Raw genomic sequence first — 14,696 nt, 5'->3', positions numbered from 1 at the left:
GATCTAAATATAGACGGAGAAAGGAAATCACTAGAGATTGTGGTAAACAGTCGCTCGAGGCAAAGCCAAGTGGAACTAATGTTGATATTCGATACAATGCATCGTTATGGTTTTCTGTGAGATTTAATCTACCTATAACATTATTATTCTGAACATTGTGCACAGTATATAAGTATTTGACATTTGTAAATATTTATAGAATACTCGTTTTATTAACCTTGGTACCTAAGGTATAGATATTAAAATTAATATAGTAATAAAATGTTTGCATAGTAAACATCAAATTATACGGAATTAATATCTGACCCAATGTAGTATTCTTGACCCAAGGTTGATGAAGCACGATGTCAAAGGCTGAATATATTCATCTTGTACACAGTTGTAACTAAGCAAATATTAGTCATTTACAAATAAATACACTAGAAGGAAGCAATAAACTTCGACGGCTTCGGGTCTAGTGGTTTATCACACCGCCTCTCATCCGATGGTCGCGAATTCGATTCCTCGCACAGTACAAATATTTGTATTCACGAATAGGATAGTTCGTATTGGTTTGTTTGTCTCTAAGTTTATTTTGAATACATTTACAAAAAAAAGTGATTTTAGTTATTTCTATAAGTTGTCTAGTGCCCATAATACAAACTCTGCTTAACTTGGTACTATATGGCGCTATGTAAATTGTCCAAAGTTATTAGAATTAAAAGAAAACTAAGTGTCAGTAATATTTTATGACCTTGTAGATAGCACAAAAAATCAATCAAAAATAGTAATTGCATATCATATAATTTTTATTAGACATCATAAAATACATATTAAAAAGGTATAAAAACAAATAACAGTACCCGTATTAATCTTCGTATAATTATAACAAACATTACTTTACTAAGTACCTTTACGTCACTTTTAATTTCTATAAAGTTAAAACACAAAAATCTTATTCTAAACGCCTAAAAACCAAGCAAACCAGATGAAATAATAAGCAGTATTTGAGAACGTTTATATACAGTTTTCTAAATATTTTATTCGAGAATAAGAATTGTTATGTCTAGTACCGACCATATCAGCTGTGGATGTAGGGGACATGTTATAAAACGACCTTGATATTGAAACGACAAGTCAAAATGAAAGTGAATCAGATTTCTTTTCTCTTTTAGCCGTTACGTCTATCGGATGACTTAACTAATTCCAACTAAATTCGACGGTGCATTTTATCTGGTAAACAAGTTCTACCAAGAAAGAAAATTAGCGGCATAGAGATGCAAATCTATAAAGCTGATTCAGTTTTAAATGATAAAAACGTCTGAGCTCCCATGCACATGAACTAACATATTTAGATAAGATCATTGAGTATACATCTAATTAAAACATTTAATCTTTATTTATAACAAGTTTTCATTTTTTATTTAGTGTACTGCTGAAGAAACTATTGTACTATCTGTCTATCTATCTATCTAATAATATTGACTGTTAGCTTGTTACCTCCCGTTACGCTTGGTAAAAATAAAATCTAAGCTGATAGCCTTTATAAAACGAGCAAGGTATCATCATACATTAATTTAATCCTTAATACCCTTGTTACGATTTCATTTTGAAAAAAAATAGATGATAAGCAGTTAGTGGATATATTTTAAAATTTGCAAACGTTTATTTTATGATATGGAAGGAGCAAGAAACACGAGGCCGATCAACTGGGGTGAGATTTCAGACCAACATCCACCGTGACCAAAATCTCATGACCTGAGACTTAGATGTAACTTCTGACAGTAGTGATGTTTGTAAGTCATGAAAATAAGATGATGATTAAGAAACAGAGTAATGTGATGAAGAATGCGCATTAATGACGAAAGTCCCAAAAACGGTGAGTTGAAATCATCACTTTGATTTTAAATTACAAACAAACATATCAAATTTATTATTGTTTTTCTAAACAATAACAAAACAATAATACATTTAGTTTACGATACAATCTAATTGACTGTTCATATTATGTTGGAAGTGTTGCAACCGATGAAACGAGCTCATATTATTGCTATGTAACCTATCATCTGGCTTTGTCTGACGCCCAGTGATTAGGTTCATTGTGGCTAATACCTGCAAACTTAGCGAAAACAATAAGCATTGTATTATTGCACTCTCGGCTTTCATTCAAACGACCTTGTCAGCTCGTTGACTTGTCTTTGCCGTCTCAGACAGGCTACCGTTATTAGGTCAATTTTCGAAATTGTGACGTAACAAATTGATAAATAAATTAATAGTTGCAATTTTAACCCTTGTGTTAGTTTGGCAATTGCTGGAACCAATTCTAGGTCCGTTTCAATTAGTTTGTAGTAATTAAATTATCTATTTAGATTAAAAATGTATTTATGTTGATCCAAATATAATTATTATATTTTGTTACTGTAACAATATGTCGATTATTATTGAATTAAATTATTAAATATATTTTTTCAATTCATATTCCAATGACATTTTTATATCTAAATATAAAACACGTATAAATTATAATTATATTAAAAACACGAAAATCTGTTCTTTTTTAAATGGTTAATCAAATTAAACTATAAAAGAACGTAAATAAACTAGGCATATATTCGCATGACCATAATCAAGAAAAAAATACTCCACCTACCTACGCTATCTATGATTTTTTTCCTAAATGGTGGTACATTTAGGAAAAAAAATCGTACTCGAATACAAGTAAGGATACTATTACTATACAAGAAACTAAATCATATATATCGTATATAGATTAAAAATCTGCAACAATAGCCACCCTCGTCGTAGTAGTAACTCCCAGCCATGGTGAGATAACGGAAAGCGTATAATCTACGACTGTTCGCTGCTGTAGTCAACTTAACACTGTGTTTGCTCACATTCCGCTGTTATGCCACTACTTTTCTTTTACTCAATATGATTTAAAGCTGTGTTAATGCTGATTCATCATCAAACGATATAACATCACTAATCACTGCAAATTGGAAAAAGCAAGTTACGAAACCCATCCTACCAATTGAAGCACACGATGATATTCCTAAAGTAGATGATATGCAACTAAAAAGCGCAAACAAGCCTGTATGCATATAACATTATCCCGACCCCTATCCCCGACCTTCTTCTGCTGGGTATCGAGGTCAGGAACGTGTTAATCAAGTTACGGACGAAAACCGAAATATAATTGAAGCACCGCATTGAATGGAAACTCGATGGGAACAATGGAACAGAAGTGCATTAACAATTAGCGGCTGCACGGTGCATAATTTACAAATTAAGGTTGTAAATTACCCTGATCCTAATTGAGTAAATTAGGTAAGAAGCCTTCCCCGGTCATCATTGCTAAGATCAATGAGTACCAAACACAATTAATTAATGTCATGAACAATGCCATCTAACCTTCAAGGGTGACCGTAAATGACAATCATTGACTAGGCAGATTTAAACAAACATCAAATTGAAGCTGACCGAAAAACCCTACAGATCCTACGACAAACATTTGGCACTAAATCTTCAAATCTAGGAGTTACTACTTTTGCACAATAAATATTGGAATTAGACTTAAATTCTAACTGCGACTTCAATCAGAACTAGACATTTTGTTGTTTGTTAATTAAGTTACTTATTTCATGAAATCTTTGCTCTTGAAGATATATTATAGATTAGCTGTGCCTGCGGCTTCACCCGCATAAATATTGTTGCCTATATGTTATTCTGATGTATAAACTCTATTACTGTCAAGTTTCATCAAAATCCATCCAGTAGTTTTTGCGTGAAAGAGTAATAAACATCCATACTCACAATCTTTCGCATTTATAAAATTATTAGGATATTATGATAAAACAAAATATATTCCAATTACATATTCTTAGCAAAACCAAATATTATTGACAACAAAATTGCGCCCGACGGAAATGCGTGATACCTGTAGGGCCCTACATCATTATGCAGATTAACCGGATAGAATATATTTTAAAATAAATTAGAGAATAAAACAAGAAATAATATAATACTAAATAATTTTACACTTAACCTAATTACTCGATTTTATATTCATTCAATCCTATAAGCAACCATCAATCAAATCACATCAATGGTTGAACAATAAAGGCCTCGACATAATTTTTCAAAATCTTATAACATACACTCGTTCTCAATCCCCTTGAATAGACTGTAAACAGATGTTGTTTGTCCGTCGGTCAATATTTACTAGCTATTCAAATTGGAACCACAGGCGAAGTAACGAAGGCCACACAAGTTGAATACAGACATACTCGTAAATGCTTAGTAACGTCTAATAGTAATGAATATAATTTATGCCACACTCAAAATACGCTATTATCTGCACATTATTCTTTCTCGTTGAATCTCCTTTTAAAAGGTCTTTCAATTTCAATAATATTAACCTCAGTTTCAGCTTAATGCATATTTGCTTTGGTCTGCTACTGAAGGTTAGTATCACAGGTGTAATAATTATAGTCATTGTGTATATAAAAATGTGCGATTTGCATTATAGGTATATTATTATATATTGACAGATATTTATGACTTTAATGAGCAGTCCCATCACGATAGCATTATGGAGTCAAGGTGTTACAATAAATAAAAATCGAATTTGAAGGCTGACATCTATGTATGTGTGAAGGTATAGCTAATAATTTGAGGACGCATGATCTCAGTGACAATGTAATAAGTACCAATAGAGTTGACATACGTTTCTCAACATGTATATAATGATCTTACAGGTACATTATAATCACAAGGTCGACTAATATTTGATCCACTCGCGTGTGGCACATTTTAATTAAATATCATGATGCTAATGTTATGTTAAGCCTTTGAACAACTTGTCAGATGTTGCATCATACAAATTGATTCAGCAATATTCAAAGACAGTTTAATTTATTAAAAGTTTAATGCACAAAATCTTACTAATGCTACTATTACTACTTTGTGAGTATGGATGGATAGATGTTTGTTACACTTTCACGCAAAAACTGCTGAACTTTACAGTAGTATTAGGAATAACACTATAAATTTCATGCAGACAAAACTACGGGCACACATAGAATCTAAATATAGGTGCACATGGCGATTTAACACCTTAAGGCATTTTTAAGTGCATTTTAAAAATAAGAAAGTAAAAAACTACGAATCAAATTAAACAGACATATATATATATATATAAAAAAATCAGTATTAAACGGTCAGTTGCATAGTCGATAGAAATAATAGGTAATAATAATACCCCATGACAAATGTTGTCGTTTGAGGAATTGAACTCTCGACTATTGGAAGTTAGGCGATGTACTAAACCACTATACCACCGAGGCTCTAGATACTATTAAACTATAGATAGTCGTGCTTTTAATTAAAGTAACGGTTACAAGATATTCTATAATATGTTTTCGCATATGCATTGTTGTATATTCCCATGTCCGTGACCCCTTAATTATAACTGTTAGCATAGTGAATACGCAATAATATGATGTTAGTATTGCTATTACTAATACTACGAAATCGAATACAACAACTTTGAAACAAACTGTGAAATTTCACGAAGAATAGAATAAAATAGAATAGAATAGAAAATCATTTATTCAAACAAACTTAATTTAAGCACTTTTGAATAGTCATAGTTATCCTCATTTTTATCTACCGCTCATTCGGAAAGCTGTCTCATCACAAGAAGAATGAGCAAGAAACTCGAGTGTTGCTCTTTTAAATGATCGTTATAACTTTCCATTTTTAAGTGGAAACATCTAAATACAAACTACCAAGTACCACTAATTTATTAGGGTCAAATATTAAATACACAACAGGATCACGTCAGTCGTAATGATTAGGGCAGACCAGTCCCTATAAGCACCACTCGTTCATCATACCTATCCCGTACTATCTAACAATCAACAATGACCAGGCCTATCGCGTCGACACACGCCTGGTATTTTAGTGAGCATGACTACTCAATCCACTGAACCACGTCATAGCTACTAAAAATTACCATATAGTAGTTATAATATCCGCACTTGACATAGGAATGCATGCGGCAATCAATACAAAACCGCTACGCTATCATATTTCAAGAAAGCAATTATTATCATCATCAGAAGAGCAAACGATCACGTTAATTTATCAATAGATCTCGATATTAAAAACATGACATTAACCTGACACATGATTTAGATTACATCACACGTAGTAATCATGTCGGATTGACATAAAATCAGCGATAGGAAGTCAGATAATCGCGTGAAATCAAGAGTATTACTAAAAATAAAGCAAACGTTGTATATGCATGACAAACAGCCGCCTACTGTCGTGCTGAAATGGAATATATCTGTACAAGTTAATATTATTAGTGTTTAAGTATTTTATGTGGTTTAGCGGGTTAGCACATAGCATTATTTCTGATGGTCGCTGGTTCGATTCTTCGCACAGTGCATACATTTGTATGCATGAGTATGGTTGTATTGGTCTGGGTGTTTTCTATGTATATTATGTATGTTGTCTAGTACCTATAACACAAGCTCTGTTCAGCTTGGGACTAGATGGCGCTGTGTGAATTGACGAAGTCTATTATTCTTTTTACTACTATGGAATAATAGCTGACCCACACAACATTGTCTGCGAAACGTTTTCCTCGTTTTGGCAATGTTGCCAAATGAAAAATATTTTTCAATGCAGCTCTGCTCTTATTTATCGTAGTGTAATGTTATATAATCTACAATCTTCCTAAATAAATAGATAGAATATATAAATATAGAGAATATCCAACACTTGAATAATTTTTAAAATCGGATGTTAGTACCAGAGATTATTTCGAAAATCCAAACTAGCAAATTTTTCCTTTTTATAATATTAATTAGTACATGTAGATATAAAATTCTGCCCGGCATTAATAATAAATTAATCTGGACAATTAACACAGCGTCATCTAATCACGGTAAGAGAGCTCGTGTTATGGGTATTAAACAACTGATACAAATACTTAGATATTTATATCAGTTGTCTAGTATTATTTTTGTAAATACATACATAATATACATAGAAAACACCCAGACCGATACAAACAGTCGTACTCACGAATACAAATATTGTGCGAAAAATCGAACCCGCGACCATCGGGAGTGAAGCTGTATGCTAAACCGCTTGACCATCAAGGCCGAAGCATTAACGATGGAATACCATTCTATGATGCATAATTTTGATATGCCATAATGTCATTATCATGATGACGTGACCAAATTAACTGTATAGACTTACACTCTGAACGTTATGTGTGTGTTTAGTAATCATTTCAAGTGAGAGTTACTCTACTGTTATGAACTGTTATACAACAATAGATCTTAAAAATTTTCTCTCAGAATGTTGGCTAAAACGAGTGGCGAACACCTCGATCAGTAATATATACTATATAGTATAGTATATATAGTAGTATAGTATATATAGTAGTATAGTATATATACTATAGTAATATGCTAGCTGACCCCGCAAACATTGTGTTGCCATAAATTATAATCGGTATTAAAAATTTTAGGTTCTATGTATTTTTAGTGCCACATTAAAAAAAATAAAAATTCGTTTAAAAAATAAAGAAAAATGTTATCGGTGGTCAACTCTTATCACTTAGAGCTATGAAAAATAGATAGTAGCCGATTCTTAGACCTATGCATATAAAATTTTTCGGAGGAATTTTTCGTTTCGGAGGAGTATGAAAACAAAGATTATAACAGGAGAATTTTATATAGATATATTATGTATATAAGACGCTTATATTAAATACCGACTCACTAAGGGATAACTTCCTGCCGAATGCCTTTTATCCTTGCATATTCTTTTCTTTTTCCTTTTTCATGGCAGCATTAAATAATATTATTCACTGGTATGTGCTATAACTTCTTTGTGGAATTTTATTATGTCATCACAATTTAAAATTTAAATAAAATCTCTCGTAAGTGCATACAACCTTTAAATATTATTAATAAGAACATATTCTGTAAAATTTTATGGATTTGGATGTATGGGATATGATAAGTTATATCTGAGAAAATAACAGCAGAAATTAACTGAGAGTCCAGAAAAGTGAATATATGTAGTGAGATAAGCAAATAACTAGTAAATACGTTAGATTACATACTGTGACATAGAACGAGATAATGCGGCTATCAAATGATAAAGCGAAATGGAAACTACATAATAAACAAGAACTTTATAGGTATATAAGTATAAAATACGGATATTGAATCGTTAGAGCAGTTTATACAACTCTATTATGTCCAGTAATATAACTTGACCTTCAAATATATTTTGGTTACTTAAACAGTAAACGTTACATCGTTTACACAATTTACATGAATATGTAAATCAATCTTTCAAATAGGAAATCTGCACGTCACTTAGATGTATTCCGGTAATTTTTATCAATAACATCTTTATTTCTTTACATTTACTGATTCTTGTGCACTACTATTTTAATATTTAAAAAAAAAACAAATATTCAGAATTATTTTCAGGAAGTGTTAATTTTGAAATATATCTTGAAACCATCTTGTTTGCTACCTCTTAAAAATATTTTATTGTCATCTTAAGATCTTTTCCTGTAATACCCATATATGGTAGACTTATATTTTTGTCTTCAATTCTGGTTTGTTAGGTGATTTAAATAATCCTTTCGTTTTATATCACGGTCAACATAGAAATGTGTAAAACAGTAGTATTTATTTAAAAAAAGGAATTATTATAAAATTCATCTACATTTTCTATTACATATAGTATTTCATAAAGTATATTTATTATAAAAACAATCTTAAGCGAATTAATAAATTCACCATATTTCAATTCAACTATCTTTCTCTATCTTTTGTAGTCTAATCATTAATTCTAATTTATTTGATCTGGATTAACAATAGTTTGTATTAGCGACGCATTAGAACGATCGCCTAATGCAGTATTAGTTTAAGTACCTACTCTATTCGTACATGAGCAGGGTGTATCAAATTTTTGTCGATTATTAATTATTACTATGGGAATTTATTTATATAACCTATAACATATAAGAAAAAAAAGTAGAATGAACTGTTTTAATTCTAAATAAATCTTTAGTGGTTTATTTCATTTGTATTTTTTAAAATGTATATTGAAAACAAATATAAAATGTTAAAAAATTTCTGACATTCAAAGGAGGTGTTCTTTTGCTTGCTTTTTCAGACGGTGTCAGCTACGAACGTTACTCAAGTTGTTTACTAAGCCGGCCTATCTAAGTCGGTTTTTGTACCTCTCTAATTCAATAAACGGAGACGCACGACTGCATCGAGCTAACATTCTATCCATTGCAAGTAATTCAAACTCTATTGATAAAATACGAAGCTACTCACCAGCCATTTAAGTTTGTTATGAAATAAAAATAAAAACAGACAGATAATTAAGTAATATGAGTTAATTGAATACTCCAACCCAATTCAATTCAGCAGAACAAAGTGAAATGCCTACACCTTATGTAGTTGAAACATTACTTCATTTAAGAACAATACCAATTACAGTTATGAAATGAAATCATAAACGATCTTAATTCTGATACGTTTAAAGTATTGGATTGGACTGCCGATCGAGGGCGAAACAAAAAAAAGTTGAAAGAGGCTCACTGGGGTCTACTAGATCAAGCAAAGTTCAAAGCCTTTGTGGCTCAGTGAGTGTTAACAATAATTTCTCTGCAAACAAAAATAGAAGAAAACCACATTACTTACGCTCGGTGTCGAGAGCGAATTTGGCTTCGAAGTAAAAAATAATAAAGTTAGCGGCGCAATGTTTTTTTCTAACACAAAGCGCTCAATAGTCGTTTTTTGGTTCGGTTTTTGCACATCTGTTCTGTTGGAAATAGATTCGAGTGTACACATGGCACTTTCGATTGATCCGAGACACGACCTAAAAGGTGACCGATATTAACTTTTGGAAATCATGTTTCTTTTAAATTTCACTTTACTTATCAATTAAAATGCAATTTCAATGGATACAGATATACTCTAAATTATTTTTCAAGTTTATTAAAAATATATGCATAATATAATGTAACATCGTAGCCAATCTTTCTTTAACGAATCGATGTGTGGTAAATATTTTACATTTGCAATCATTAAATTATAAGTACATATTAACTTCAAGTTATTACAAATATACACAAATATATTTTGCTGATTACTCTAAATAGACTAAGCTATTGTTTACTAAGTGACCGACATATTTTTTGCAGTTATGCATTGAATTTAGTCGTTTATTTGAAATATTGGTTCACTTTTTGCAATGGCAAGGGCAAGGATTGTTTAAACATTCAACCATCCGTATCTAAAATGAATAACCGCAGCCGTGACTAAGTATTAAATTTTCTTCGGTTGCATATTCATCCGTGGTATCTCTTATTTATTACTTCTTCAATACTTATATTTTTTCCATTCAATTTTCATATTATGCTTGCACGTAATGTATTCATTATTATTCATTTTTTATACTTACTGATATTTTTAAAAGCACTGTTTCTCCGGAGCCCACCTTAGGAACTGACAGAAAGTCCAGTCCTCTTCCTTTTACCGATAAAGGGCAGGCAGCGAATATCCAGTCACTCACACTGAACACACCACTCTGAAAATCAAGTTAGCACTTCACGAAAGTCCTGCCACGGCGGGGTCCAAGTCTAAACCCGTTCTGGACGATACCGAATTCCGGTTTTAGGAAAGGTCACATTTACGTTTTTCGAGGGAAAAAGCAGACAGTTCCACTTCAACAATGTTTGGGTTGAAAGGAAAGTCTTTAAAGAAAGTTTCGTGTGTAAACTTTTTTCGCGATGTCGGCGTTAGACGTCGCGGCGCCGCGCAGTACACGCGTCACGACCGGCAGCTAGCTGCAGACTGGTACGAGCCGTATATTTTTGACTTGTGTGCAGTCGAAGCCTCTTCGTCGTCACACCGTTGTGCCTGTGTGTGCTCGACTTGCAGATTCTTCTACCACAACACTAATGCGACTCGTTCCGGTTTCGAATACAGTTTCCACTACCGTCTGATTACGAGATTTTCTTTCATAAGCTGCGACGAGTTTGCGATGAAAATCAAACATATCGATTGCACTAACATTGCAAGCGTTCGATGTATCTGGGCTTGATATCAGGTTCTGGAGCTTTGCTCATTTATTGTTATGGGCCTGCAGTCCGGTGCATAGTTTTATGAAATTGGCTTTTTGTTCGATACGTCTGGCCGGTCCTGATCCCGGAGAGGTGTTGTATTTAAAAGGTATTGAGTGTACTCGACTTGAACGTGATCATCATTAATAATGAAGTTAATTTACTATAAATTTATAACGATGTGATTTGTATTTATGTTTATTTAAATTGGTAATTACGGTTTGCCTCAATGCTGCTGAGTTGAGAGATCGTTTGTTAAAACGTAATCAAGTTTATATTTTTTTACAGCAAGCTACTACCGTTAATATTTTAAAGGTAACATTGTTTGTTTTATGAATTTAATAATCAATAAAATCATATATTTTTTCTAATATTAATAATAATAAACATTATTTCCTATTTATATTATCATCCACGTTATCAAAATAGCATAAGTTAATAATGAAATAAACATATTCTTTATTTTAATAATATTGTTGTTTATTTCGTTTTATTATATTGTGTCTTCATACTGTGTTCGCTAAGGGCTAAATCTGCATAAATTACAAATTCTAACAAATATATCATCTTAAAAAGCGTCGTATAACTTATATCTTTGCTAACTTTCCACTATAAAGTGTAGAGACGGTATATAGCCGACACTTCAAGCCTAGTACATTAATCTTGACAGTGAAACAGTGCATAATTATAAAAACATTTTATATCTAGAGTTCTAGTATAGTCTACACTAGTTCAGACACAAAATTTCACCTTACAGCATGTCTAAAATGCAGTTCAAAATATAAAAATATATAATAAGTGGATTCCCGTAAAGAGTGCCACGTGATACTACATCGTGTAATTAAATAACGTAAGATGTCCGTTAATGGTCCGATATTAGCGCTGGAAACTATGCTTCCAGCATTACGCTGAGTTGTGGTTTTAATGTGTAAATTATTGCTTGTATTTTTTATATTATTGTGTGAAACGAATCAATAAAATTGTATTATATTTTAAGTAAAATTTTATATCTGGTAATCCAAAACTATAATTTAATTTGACGTAACGTTGCATGTGTTGCAAGGTAAACAGAGCTTGTGTTATGGGTACTAGACAACTGATATAAATACTTAGATATTATTTTTATAATCGTATTTTAATTCTATTTAAATATAATTTCTATGTAAAAACACAAAGATTTTTCTTTATATCAAGATGATTTACGGTATAATTTTACATGTTACTGATCATATTGAATTATCTTATGCCAATTAATAATCTCGTAGTATAAGTAATTTTGTTTAATTCGTTAATAATGTAAAATAAATTGAATCGTAATTTATTAAATTTATTTAATTAGTAATACTATTATTCATTTATTTATTGTTTTGCATACAAAATTGTATACATGGTGGATAATATATTATGTTATTAAATAAAATATATTATTAAATAATAGAATACAGGCATTAACACACCCAAGTTTATTAAGCGATTAACATCCTCATTACAGTACGAAGGTACTTCGGGTCCCTATTCTCAAATGATTACAAAATGTTCCAATATTCGCACGCTCCCTTCTCCTTATTTCGCACGATTAACATTTACCTGCTGATAGCCTGGTATTTATGGTTACCGTAATGGAGACATAAATAAACTTCACTTTACACTGAAGTCGACATGCGACCCTAACATTAAGTCATTATAACCAGAATGGACAACTAGCGCCATCTGTCGACAATTATATGCATCTATATTGCACCCGCTTCTGCTTTACGCTAGCGGGGTACCAGTGGGGTATGTTAAGATTAGACAAGGAAGGGTCATTTAGTCCAATGTGAAAAATTCACCACGATTTTATTACGATTGTTTCCAGTGGAATCCCGTGGAGGTCAACCTAACATGACGTTACTAATCCACATTACTAAAACTTCCCTTCGCAGAGATATAAATAATTGTTATTACAGACTTTATTTTGTTATTCCAAAAACAGAGATTTTCATGAGACATAAAATTTGTAAATATAGATCTTAACAAAACAGTATGACAATTAAACAAAGTGTATACACACAACCATCCCTGCAGTAAGCGTAGCTTATATCGCAGGGGCTTTACCTATTAGATTACTGTTTTAGGGTAGTCGGTACTGATACACTATATAGAAATTACATCTTCTTCTAAGACAATTATAATAGGGCTGTTTTTACATTGAATTGTAATTCAAGTTTGTGTGTGTATAAAATGTATTATTTAAAAAAATAAGACATTTTACATTGAAAGAAAGCCAGTACAAACATACAGTATAGCCATCTAACACATGTACATCTGCAGTCAGTAGCTATTTATATAATTGGAATGGTAACCAAGCTGACGACCCAAGTAGGTAACCGACGCCTACATACATGAAAGCACTACTGACATTACCTTATCATGTGACGCTCATAATACTTCAAGTCAGACATCGTCTATTCACACAATGCTATTTAAGATCTAGCAAAGAAGAGTTTGTGTTATGGGTGACATTATGACAACAGATACAAATACAAAAATCAATTTTTTCTAATACATTCTGTACATAGAAAATACTCAAAAATAGAAATATTTCAATTCTGTGCGAGATATCGAAACCGCGACCATCGGAAATAAGGTGTGCGAAACAGCGAGACCACCGAGGCCGTAAAATATTTTTATATCATATCAGTCCCTCATATATGTCGTATCTGTTTGTCAATTTTCATTGTCTATATTAATTATCGTCTTAAACTTTCCAACAAGCCATTATACCACTCATGCGTTACCATTTCAGAAGAATAGTACGAGCATGTCATACCTCTTATCCTATCACTGCCGTATCTCACCGAAACGCATTACATTGATATATTACAACCGGATATGAATTAAAAAAAGCGTGTCTAATACTACAGATATACAATTGACACTTAGAATATGCAAATTACAAAAGTACATAAATAAATGCAATTTCTGTAAACAATTATCGTTCTGCTAATTAACTTACGACATACACACGGGGACGAACTCCACCGAACATTGTGTAACTTGTGTCTATGGACGATAACATGCCCAAAGGTGGCTCGTTACTAAACAATCGCTCGTTCGTTCTCAAGCAATCGGGTTCGCGTGTTAATTGCTGAAAGCACAACAATACACATTGCCGTAGAGTTCGGAAAGCTATACATCGCACATTTCATAATAATCTGCATTAACTCATAAATAAATAATCATTATAAAATCGACTATAATGTAAAAGCATTAAAATTTATTTTCCAAAAACTGATTGCTATTAATACAGTTTATTATTAAATATTTGGTATATACATTTCAATTCACTTTTCCATTTAAATGAGGTTGGTTGTTTAAATTGTGTGAATTCTTAGCTACTTAATAAAACTTAAACCCAATTTCCATCCATCCAGTAACGGAATTTGATATAACAATATAACACCGAGCACTAGACTAATATTCATTTTTTTAATTGATAATATTATACATATTTGATAACATTAAATGTATTTTATCTACCCTTAGCCAGTTAATT

The 14,696-nt window shown here is 31.8% G+C and overlaps 1 protein-coding gene across 1 annotated transcript in view; it reads right to left on the bottom strand.

Moving 5' to 3' along the window:
- LOC131846945 (uncharacterized) overlaps positions 1-10,890 on the bottom strand; it is a 196,621-nt gene extending 185,731 nt beyond the window's left edge. Inside the window, exon 1 of the mRNA XM_059196362.1 lies at positions 10,501-10,890. The gene's annotated coding sequence lies outside the window, so the exon portion shown is untranslated. The remainder of the gene's footprint in view (positions 1-10,500) is intronic.
- Between the last annotated feature and the right edge of the window lie 3,806 nt (positions 10,891-14,696).

Source organism: Achroia grisella, unplaced genomic scaffold, assembly GCF_030625045.1.
Source record: "Achroia grisella isolate CSIRO2021 unplaced genomic scaffold, CSIRO_AGI_Agris_v1 utg515, whole genome shotgun sequence".
NCBI classification, from domain to species: domain Eukaryota; kingdom Metazoa; phylum Arthropoda; class Insecta; order Lepidoptera; family Pyralidae; genus Achroia; species Achroia grisella.
The sequence above is the reverse complement of the archived record's forward strand: the minus strand, read 5'-3'. Positions and strand labels throughout refer to the sequence as shown.